We start from the raw sequence: 11,294 nt of genomic DNA, 5'->3' as shown, positions 1-11,294 counted from the left end.
CAGTCCATGCTGACAAGCTCCATCTCTACGACGGTGGCCACTTTTATGTATTTATTTATTTTTTGGCCACACTTATTCATGTGTCAGTTGTGCCGGTCCCGGGGTGGCCAACAACCGAGGCTGGCCAACGTCAGCTGTCTTCGTCGGTTAGCCCTTCCATGATGGATGCTGTCTGGCGGGCATTAACATGATACAGCCATCCGCATAGTCTCCCAGTCACCCATCCACTTCGCATCTCCTCATCCCCAACCTTCCAGGCCCCTCACCGGCCAGCCAGGCCATTCCCCGGTGCCGTAGGTCAGTGTGAATTCTAACCCTCGTCCACTCTGCCTTCTCCGCCAGGTGGATGACCGGGCATATCCCCCACCTGAGAATGTTTTCCTCCCCCACTGTCATCTTGGGCCCCTGCTGGATGAGGCTCCAGGGAAGTTGCCGTCTGCATTTTTGGCTCCAGAACCCCAGAGGCCTTCATTATGGCCCTTGCTCTGGCAAGTGCCACGAGCTCCATATGGCACCTTGTCCCACTGCCTCCACTGTCGGCCATTCTGGCGTGTCAATTCACTTAGAGCCTGGGTCGTAACCTTCTCCATGCTTCTAGGAGCCATCCAGGTATTGAGGTCACACCATCTCCTAGGGCACTTGCCAGGGCGTTAAATCTTGGATTTCAGGAGAGCTCCCCATCTTTGTGGTCTGGCCATGGGTCAAGCATCCCGAGAACTCACTCCCACATGTCTTCTCCCAGTTGGTCATGCAGGTCTTCTGGGGGAGTTATAGCCCGGGGGCTAGTAGAGGAGACAGGTACGGGTTGTTGTTTTTTAAAAATTTTTTAATGTTTATTTATTTTTGAGAGAGAGAGACAGCGTGAGCAGGAGAGGGCAGAGACAGAGGGAGACAGAATCCGAAGCAGGTTCCAGGCTCTGAGGTGTCGGCGTAGAGCCCCGACGTGGGGCTCAAACTCACAAGCCGTGAGCTCGTGACCCCAGCCGAAGTGAGATGCTTAACCGACTGAGCCACTCAGGCGCCCCCAAGGTACAGGTCTTAAGGAAAGTGACCTTGTCTTGTAGACAGAGCTGTTTGCATTGTCTCCAAGCAAGGTGATAACAAACGCTGCTTTTCTTTTTCTTTTTCTTTTTTCTTCTTTTCTTTTTTTTTTTAGTATCCACTGAATTTACTGAGCATAACCACAGAAGTATTGGCTTCATGCAGTGACACACCAACAAAAACACAAGATCTAGCACTATTATCCACATTTTGTCCAAGTGTATTTCTTTTGAGGCTCATTTATATATTTTCATATGCCACAGACCGTCACTTAAATAATGGATGTTTTTTTTTTTTTGTTTTTTTTTTTAATTTTTTTTCAACGTTTTTTATTTATTTTTGGGACAGAGAGAGACGGAGCATGAACGGGGGAGGGGCAGAGAGAGAGAGGGAGACACAGAATCGGAAACAGGCTCCAGGCTCCGAGCCAGCAGCCCAGAGCCTGACGCGGGGCTCGAACTCACGGACCGCGAGATCGTGACCTGGCTGAAGTCGGACGCTTAACCGACTGCGCCACCCAGGCGCCCCAATAATGGATGTTTTTAATGCTAATTGCTTTCTTGACTTACTCAATATCTTCTGCAGATATCTTCATGATTCCCACACACAGAAAATGCTGATTTCCTTCCGCCATGATTGCAACGATCGTACGTACTGCAACAGGGTAAAGCTTGGCTCCAGGAGAAGTTAAGCCTGGACACATGTTTGCTCGACTGAGTACAAATGTGATGGCTCCTTTATCAACTTGCTGGGGCACCAGGATAAAAGGATATTTGTGGAGTAACCTTAGGGTTGGATAAAAAGGTCCTTCCCTTTGTCTAAAAAATAGTAAGTTTTACTGCAAGGATTTCTCTAAATCCATTTACTGCAAGGATTTCTCTAGGTTCATGGCACCGCGCTATTCTGACAGGATCTTTCTTAGGCATTATATGATTAAGCCATGGTTCTCTACCTGGAAATTGTTCTATCGACTGGTTCTTAATACCCTTAATAATTGAGGTTTTCAACTGGATGCAGTTGGACACATTTTCTTTTTCATCACATTTCTTGAACACGTTCCTAGGTGAAGAGAGCGACGATGGGGAAGAGCCCAGAACGGGAAAAATTGAGTTAGGTAGGGTCGGGCAGATCCCCTTACTCCGGGGAAAGCCGTCAGTGACAATAGGTGCTGTTGTCGTTATCGGGAAAGGGAGACAGCCAGCCGCACTTTATGGCTCTAACAAATACTGACTTCTTCCGCACCTCTGACTTGGGTGGCCCTTTTGCTGGGTCGTTTGGGGCTACCAATTTCTTCCCAGAGCCGGTGGCTCAGAGGGCGAGGCTTGAGGAAAAAGAAGGGCTAGATCAATGGTTCTAGTTGTAGGAAGAGAATGGAAAGATAGCACTTGCTCTTAACAAGGACGGATGGGCCGTTTCTGCAGGCTCAGAGGAGTCTGGTTGACAGTTATGGGCATCCGGGGCGCCTGGGTGGCTCAGTCGGTTGAGCGTCCGGCTTCGGCTCAGGTCATGATCTCACGGTCTGTGTGAGTCCAAGCCCCGCATCGGGCTCTGTGCTGACAGCTCAGAGCCTGGAGCCTGTTTCGGATTCTGTGTCTCCCCCCACACTCAAGAATAAATTTTAAAAACATTACAATAAAATTTAATTTAAAAAATAAAATATTTTCTCACCAATAGATATCTCAGGGACTGAGAAGGTTTTTTGTTTAATTATTTATTTCTTTTGTTTAATTTTTTAATGTTTATTTTTTTAATTTAATTTTTATTTATTTTTGAGAGAGAGAGCGAGAGCATGAGTGGGGGGAGGGCACAGAAAGAAGGAGGCACAAAATCCAAAGCAGGTTCCAGGCTCTGAGCTGTCAACACAGAGCCGATGCAGGGCTTGAACTCATGAACTGTGAGATCATGACCTGAGCCAAAGTCGGACGCTTAACCAACTGAGCCACCCAGGCACCCTTAATTTTTTTAATGTTTATTTTGAGAGAGAGAAAGAGAGGGAGAGCACGAGCAGGGGAGGGGCAGAGAGAGAGAAGGAGAGAGAGAATTCCAAGCAGGCTGTGCGCTATCAGCCCAGAGCCCAACATGGGGCTCGATCTCACAAACCGCGAGATCATGACCTGAGCCAAAATCAAGAGTCAGTCGCTCAACTGACTGAATCACCCAGGTGCCCCTCTATAAAATCTTTTGGTAGACTGATTTAGTTTGTGGCATCCTTGGCAAGAAGCCTAGGAAAACTAAAGGAATCAGAAAAACCCAGAATTTTGGAGATCTTTGAGGGTAACCCATGCTTATGATGTAAGTGGAGAGAATTGCATGGAGGGCATCAACTAGGTCTGCTCCCACCACTCCTCTAGGTCCCCTGCTACTTGGTAAAGAGTGAATGAAGGTTTCCCAGGTGTCCAAGCAAAGCAGGAGCCCAGAAAGCCAGGGGCCAGCCCTCGAAGCCAACTACCTCTCTTCTTTGGCACATCACAGAGGCCCCAACCCACCGAAACATTATTTCTTTGCTTACATTAGTAGGAACAAATGTCATAACTTCTCCAAAGGAAAGAAAGTATGTGTGCTGAAAGAGAATTGTCATCTACCAAATAGGGACACACATCCCAAAGCGACATAGAGAGGCATAGAAATACACAGATAGGCCCCAGTTTTAGACTATAATGAATGTAAAATTAAGGAACATACCATTTTTAGAGAGCATGAATGAGCAAGGGGCAGAGAGAGAAAGAGAGAGAGAGAATCCAATGAGGTTCAGAGAGAGAGGGAGAGAGAGCTCAGAGCTGAGAGCGGGGCTCGAGCTCACCCAATGTGGGGCTCAAACTCATGAACCATGAGATCATGACCTGAGCTGAGGTTGGATGCTTAACCGACTGAGCCACCCAGGCGCCCCATGGGAAAATATAAATTAATGTCAAGACTCTTTAGTCCTTATCTTTTAGGCTTTTAAAAAAATATATTTCATTTATTCTTGAGAGAAAGCATGAGCAGGGAAGGGGCAGAGAGAGGGGGCCAGAGGATCCAAAGCGGGCTTTACACTGACAGCAGTGAGTAGGATGTGGGGCTCAAACTCCGGAACCATGAGATCATGACCTGAGCCAAAGTTGGAGGCTCAACTGACTGAACCGCCCAGCCTCCCCCCATCCTTAGCTTTTATTCTTACAAGTGTCTGCAATAAACAGTTTACCAATCTTAGTCTATTTGGAACTAAAACCATAACATTGGCTTTTAATTTAAATACTGCAGTTTCCTACCTTGCCAAAACAGTAACTTTTAAACCTGTGTTTAAATCACCCAATGGCTTTTTAAAAGTTTATTTATGTATTTATTTGGAGAGAGAGAGGGAGGGAGAAAGAAAGAGCAGGGGAGTGGCAGAGAGAGAGGGAGAGAAAGAGAATCCCAGGCAGGCTCCATACTGTCGGCATGGAGCCCAACTCGGGGCTAGAACTCACAAACCGTGAGATGACCTGAGCCGAAACCAAGAGTCAGATACTTAACCGACTGAGCCATCCATACAGCCCTCACTCATCCAATGGCTTTTTACCCAAAGCAGACATTTGTCTGCATCTTCAGAGACACTCTCAGAATATTCCCTAGAAGGTAAAGGGGCTGAAGAAGACAAGCACACAGAGCTATGGAGTGTGGAGGGCACTTTACTCCTGGCTGCAAGGTCATGTGCAGGCTGTGTGACGGTGGGCAAGTCACCTGGCCTCTCTGGGCTGAGTCTCCTCGTGTCTAAAGTTGAATGGGTGCATTCACCGTCAGAGATCTGCTCCACTGCCAAGTTCTGGGCTTTTACCCTAAGGCCTGAAGGCCTCAGGTGATTGTTGTTCCCTGCTCCCAAGTCGCTCCCTCCAAAGCAGGGTTCAGCTGGCTTGTCCTCGAGGCCATTTGAAAACTCTCTGCTCTTTTCTGGGGGTACAAACCTGGGGTTAATGTGGCAGAAGGGTCTCAGAAGCCCAAGTGGACTTTAGAACAAGAAGGGCATGGACTGGAGAAAATTGCCTATGGGAAGAGAGGTCAGTAAGGATATCAGAGACGCCACTAGATGGGCTCAATCAATGAGTGGGATTTGGGAGAAAAGATAAGACTGAGCTTTCTGAGGGGGGTGACAGACTGAGTTGATAGAGCCCTTGTCCCTGGGATGTCTCTCTCTTCTACTCATCTATAGTTCTACTTCTATTCATGAAACATCTTGTGATATGCATGTCAATAGGGCCTTTCTCTTTCTCCCAAATTAAAAACTTGTTTCCAGTAGATAGAAAGGTGTCTCCACTTGGACTGAGACTTCTAAATGCATCTGAAAGTTGCCCGAGGCTCTGAGCTCCGGTCATCACCCCATGTCTCGGTGATCATTGCACTGGGTCGGGGACCGATAGGAAAATCAGTTCCTTTCCAACATTTGTACTTACGTGTCCCAGTCTCCAAGAAGGCTATGCCTGCAAAGAGGGAACATGAGAGGTTACAATTCTCTAACTAGACCGTGGCCTTGATATAGAAGTGACTGACTCCTGGGGCGCCTGTGTGGCTCTGTCAGTTGAGCATCCGACTCTCGATTTCGGCTCCGATCATGATCTCACGGTTAGTGAGATCAAGCCCCGGCTCAGGCTCTGTGCCGATAGGGAGGAACCTGCTTGGGATTCCCTCTCTCCCACGCTCTCTCCTTCTCTCTCAAAATAAATAAGTAAACTTTAAAAAAAAAAAAAAAAAAAGCGACTGGCTCCTTAACTACATCTGTGACTGCAGTGAGCCAGGCCACGTTTTGGACACAGGTGGGAAAGACGAGCAAAAGCAGATGCTCAAGGTCTAGTTGGGGAGGCAGGTGTGTCAGCAGGTGAGTTCAATCAGTCCAGGGTCGCAGCACTGACATGACGTCCGTGCAGAATTGAGGGAGCAGGAGAAAGAGAGGCACGTCTGTAGGATTGGGCTTGAAGGGACAGCAAAGAGTCGGTTGTGCCTTTTTTTTTCCTTCTAATTTTAATTCTGTTTTCTAAGAATACAATTGAACATTTGGTAAAACTCTAAAAAACAGAAACAAAATACTTCCTTTTATCCTTGTTCCAAACCACCCATTGTTGCCCCTTGTAAATAACCTTTGTTCTGGAACTGGAAGTGATCTATAGAATGTATGGTTTCCTCAACTTCGGAAGTGCATTGAAGAGGAATATAGTAAGCAGAGCAAAATTTGGAAAACTGTGGCCAGTGTTGAAGGAATGGCGAGACCGGAATTCACTGCAAGGCTTCGGCTACTCCACGAGCAGAGAATTGGGATGAAGTTATAGGAAGTTTTATATGAAGTTATAATAACAACAAAAGCTGGGAGGTCCCAGGGAAAATTGGAGGGAAAGAGAGCTCATCCTACAGGAAGGGCCAGGCTCGGACTGTCCTTCCGTACAGCAGTCCCGGGAGCCTCTGGCGTGTGAAGTTACACCTGTCTGTCCGCATATCTGTAATGGTTGCCTGATCTGTGCTGAGATAATACAGGCCACACCCGCTGGCCCCGAGTTCCACATAAAGCCGGTTTGGTCATTCAGAATGCTGGACGTTGCATCAAGATTCTCTGACATTTTAAAGAATAATGTCCCTGTCGCTTCGATTTGTTGGTTTCTTACTTTGTTAAGAAGGCACTTCGACTAATAGCTTATTTAATCACTTACCACTCCCAAAAGGTTATTAAACCATTTCACACTCGAGAATTGTGAGGTTCCTAATGAAAGCAAAGAACAGCACTGGTAAGGATGATATGAGGATTTCTTTATTTTTTATTTATTAAAAAAATTTTTTTTTTACATTTATTTTTTTTGAGAGACATAGAGAGACAGAGCACAAGTGGGGGAGGGGCAGAGAGAGAAGGAGACACAGAATCCGAAGCAGGCTCCAGGATCTGAGCTGTCAGCACAGAGCCTGATGCGGGGCTCGAACTCACAAACTGTGAGATCATGACCTGAGCCAAAGTCGGACGCTCAACTGACTGAGCCACCAAGGTGCCCCGAGGATTTCTTTTTATAATTATCTGAAAAGGTTGTCATCATGTGCCTTAGTAACAGTACAATCCTACCTACCCAGTGATCCCATTATCCCTGGTCCTTGGCCATCCCGGCCCGTGTTACCAGGTGGTAACCCACAACCTGTGCTCATAAGAACAGAAAGAAATCAACTATGAGCTGTCACCAGATGGCAGGCCCTGCTGCAGTCACAGGATGGGCCCAAACCCAGAGCAGATCCTAGCAGATGCTGATCAAAGAAATACTATCATACAAGCCTGAAGGAACACCTTGCCCTTTGAGCATTAAGAAATCTGAAAGCAAGCATGAACATAAACGAATACAATTTTAAATTTTGTATTTTTTACGGTGAAGAGTCATCATCTTCCCCAACGGCCTCTGAAGCCAATAGTCCTGATTAATTTTTTTAATGTTTGCTTATTTATTTTGAGAGAGAGAGAGAGAGAAAACAAGTGGGGAAGGGGCAGAGAAAGGGGGAACAGAGGATCCAAAGCAGGTTCTGTGCTAACAGCACAGGGAGCTCCAACTCATGAATCGCGAGATCATGATCTGAGCCCAAGTCAGATGCTCAACCAACTGAGCCATCCAGGCACCCCAGTCCTGATTATTATTAAAAAATCACAAAGTTCTGGGGGCGCCCGAGTGGCTCTGTTGGTTAAGCGTCAGACTCCTTTTTTCTTTGTTTAATAACTATTTATTTTTGAGAGAGAGAGAGAGAGACAGAGTGCAAACAGGGGAGGGGCAGAGAGAGAGGGAGACACAGCATCTGAAGCAGGCTCCACGCAGGGCTCAAACCCATGAACTGTGAGATCATGACCTGAGCTGAAGTCAGACGCTTAACCGACTGAGCCACCCAGCTGCCCCTAGCGTCAGACTCTTGATTTTGGCTCAGGTCAAGATGTCATGGTTGGTGAGATCCCTGCTTGGGATTCTCTCTTTCTCCCTCCCCTAACAAACAAACAAATAAACAGACAAACAAACAAATAAACAAATCATTTTTTTAATCACAAAGTTGGATCAATGTTCTCCTTTTCAAAAACCATGTTCATATTCTCTCTGTGAAACAGAGCTATCTGCAAAGTCTTGAACCACAACATAACTTTGGCTAAGCAAATCAGCATCTGGAAAGATATTTTTATTTATCTTTTTTAATTTTTAAGTAATCTCTACACACCACCCCAAGATCAACAGTCGTGTGCTCCACGGACTGAGCCAGCCAGGCACCCCCAGAAAGATAATTCTTAAACGGGAAGAGTTGGGAATGTTTACATTTATTTTTTATTTACCCATGATAAGCAGTATTTCTGCCGTTCTAATGAAGCTTAAACCTTAGATTTAATCTATAAAAATTAGGAGATTCAGATTAAATGCCTGATGCCCTATTGTAAATTCAATAAAGGTTAACATAAAACGATGCACAAAACAAACTTCAGTTGTTCCTGCCCTTATTTTTGGAAGATCATTTGAGATTAAAAGAACAAAACAAAACCCCACAGTGCATAAGAACAGTGTCCCCCTTCTTTAATAACGCTATTTTCAAAGTCTCTGTTAACTGAAACACTACAGAATAACTCACCAGATCTTTAAAAATCCGAAATCTGTTTTTATTTTATTTTTTTAAGTAATCTCTACCTCCAACATGGGGCTCAAACCCACAACCCTGAGATCAAGGGTTGCACTCTCCGCTGTCTGAGCCAGCCAGGCATCCCCTCCAAGCTTCTTATTGAAGGGAGTCAAAGTTCTAAACTAGTATATGTGAAAAATTAAGTTGTGTTTTAAAAAGGAAAACCCTCAAGACTTAAACCTTAGACATAGTGAAGGTTAAGAATGCGTGCTTGTGGCGGCGCCTGGGTGGCTCAGTCAGTTGAGTGTCCCAACTCTTGATCTCCGCACAGGTAGTGATCCCAGGGTTGTGGGATTGAGCCCTGCCTCGGGCTCCGTGTTGAGTGTGGAGCCTGCTTAAGACTCTCTCTCTCTCTCTCCCTCCCTCTGCCCCTCTCCCCTCCTCCCATACTCTAAAATTAAGGGGCGCCTGGGTGGCTCAGTTAAGCGTCCGACTTTGGCTCAGGTCATGATCTCGCGGTCCGCGGGTTCCAGCCCCGTGTCAAGCTCTGTGCTGACAGCTCAGAGCCTGGAGCCTGTTTCAGATTCTTTGTCTCCCTCTTTCTCTGACCCTCCCTTGTTCATGCTCTCTCTCTGTCTCAAAAATAAATGTTAAAAAAAAAATAAAAATTAAAAATAAAATTAAAAAGAAGGGGGAGGAAGAGGAGGAGGGGGAGGAAGGAGAGGAGGATAAGGAGGTAAATAGGTAAATAGGATTCTGTTCAATATATATTCTTTTCAATATGGGATTTGAGTTTCCTGATATTTAAAAATTTTTTTTAAACGTTTATTTATTTTTGAGACAGAGAGAGACAGAGCATGAACGGGGGAGGGTCAGAGAGAGAGAGGGAGACACAGAATCCGGAAACAGGCTCCAGGCTCTGAGCTGTCAGCACAGAGCCCGGCGCGGGGCTTGAACTCACCAACCGCGAGATCATGACCTAAGCCGAAGTCGGACGCTTAACCGACTGAGCCACCCAGGCGCCCCGAGTTTCCTGATATTTAAACATAATGTGCATATTTCATTTATATAGTACTTCCCCGAAAGAAAAAAAAAAGTACCACTTTATACAATACGTGGCCTATTGCTAATGCCCAGTGATTCACAGACTGTTGACGCTGAACAAATCTTAGGATTTGAATTCAAAGATGGTCACCTTTTTTTTTTCCACACCCCATTTCAAAATGAAATATTCTGTGGAACTCCAATATTTAAAATAGATCATATTTGTTCCATAGAATATCGCTCTTTTCTTAAGTGATATAACTGCGCAAAATATCTGGGGGAACAGGACAAGAAAACAAGCAGTTTGTTTTCAACAAATATATTTAAGCTCTCCTTTTTCTTTTCATAAGGACAAGTACTTGGCAATAGAATTTTTCAGCAACAAAGTTACTTTTTTTAGTTTATTTATTTATTTTGGGGAGGGGAGGGACAGAGAGAGAGGGAGAGAGAAAATCCCAGGCAGGCTCTGCACTGTCAGCACAGAGCCCAACGTGGGGCTGGAACCCACCACCTGTGAGATCATGACCTGACCTGAAATCAAGAGTCTGGTACTTAACCGACTGAGCCACCCAGGTACCCCAATAAATTAAAAAAAAAAATGCCTGTCAGTGTCCACTGTATTAGCAAAGTATATTTCAAGATAAATGAGGGGCGCCCCGGGGGCTCAGTCGGTTAGGTGTCTGACTTCAGCTCAGGTCATGATCTCGGGGTTCGTGGGTTCGAGCCCCACGTCAGACTCTGTGCTGACAGCTCAGAGCCTGGAGCCTGCTTCGGATTCTGTGTCTCCTTCTCTCTCTGCTCCTCCCCAACTAGTACTCTGTCTCTCAAAAAATAAAATAAAAACGATTAAAAAAATTAAAATCACAAAATAGATTAAAAGGATAAGGTCAATGAGACCAAAGATGGAATGCCCAGTTTGTAAGCGGCCCCAGGTGTATGAGAATGAAAGAAGCTACAAGTAACTAGGATTCTTCACAGCTCCATTGGAGAAGACAGACGTGACAACTACAAGTAGGTAGCTATTGTATTTTTTATTGTACATAGTGACTTATGTAGTGAGGGTGGGATCCCTAAAAACACTGCAAGATACAGAAACAACCAAATGGCTCCTACGAAACAATTACTGCAGCACATTGGAACGGGAATGGAGTAAGCAAAATGTCAGACCCACAAAATCTAAGCAGAAGACCCTGAACCTCAAGGAGCACCCAACGTCCAGCACGTCCTGGGAGTTGTAGGCCTTCAGCCCAGCAAGCAGCCTCAGTCTCCTCTTGGGGAAGAGAGGCCCCGCCTTCCGCCCCGCCCCCCGGAGTACCAACGGCCGTCCCGCCTCGCTCAAGGGAGCGTTGGTCTCCCGAGAGCCCCGCCCCCCAGAGACCCAGCGCAGCCCGGCGGGCCCGGGACAGCCTGACTCGAGATGTGATCGTGATAGAGCATCTTCACGAATTTCCGATGGCGCGATTTGTTGCGGCCAAAGCTGGATTTCTCGCAGGCCAGCAAGTGCCACACCTCCGGAAGCCTGAGGCGAGCTGGCCAGGGGTACAACCTGGCCTCCAGGAACCCAGCGCGTCCCGCCCTTCCCGCTGCCTCGCTCCGCCCCCATTCGCCACGCCCCCACTTGCCACGCCCCCCTCGGACATGCGCAG

General features: G+C 46.4%; 1 pseudogene; it reads right to left on the bottom strand.

The window, feature by feature from the left end:
* Positions 1-1,277: 1,277 nt before the first annotated feature.
* Positions 1,278-11,251, bottom strand: LOC122213100 (annotated as a pseudogene).
* Positions 11,252-11,294: the final 43 nt, after the last annotated feature.

The sequence above is a fragment of the Panthera leo genome, chromosome A2, assembly GCF_018350215.1.
Source record: "Panthera leo isolate Ple1 chromosome A2, P.leo_Ple1_pat1.1, whole genome shotgun sequence".
NCBI classification, from domain to species: domain Eukaryota; kingdom Metazoa; phylum Chordata; class Mammalia; order Carnivora; family Felidae; genus Panthera; species Panthera leo.
This window is presented reverse-complemented; position numbering and strand designations above follow the sequence as displayed.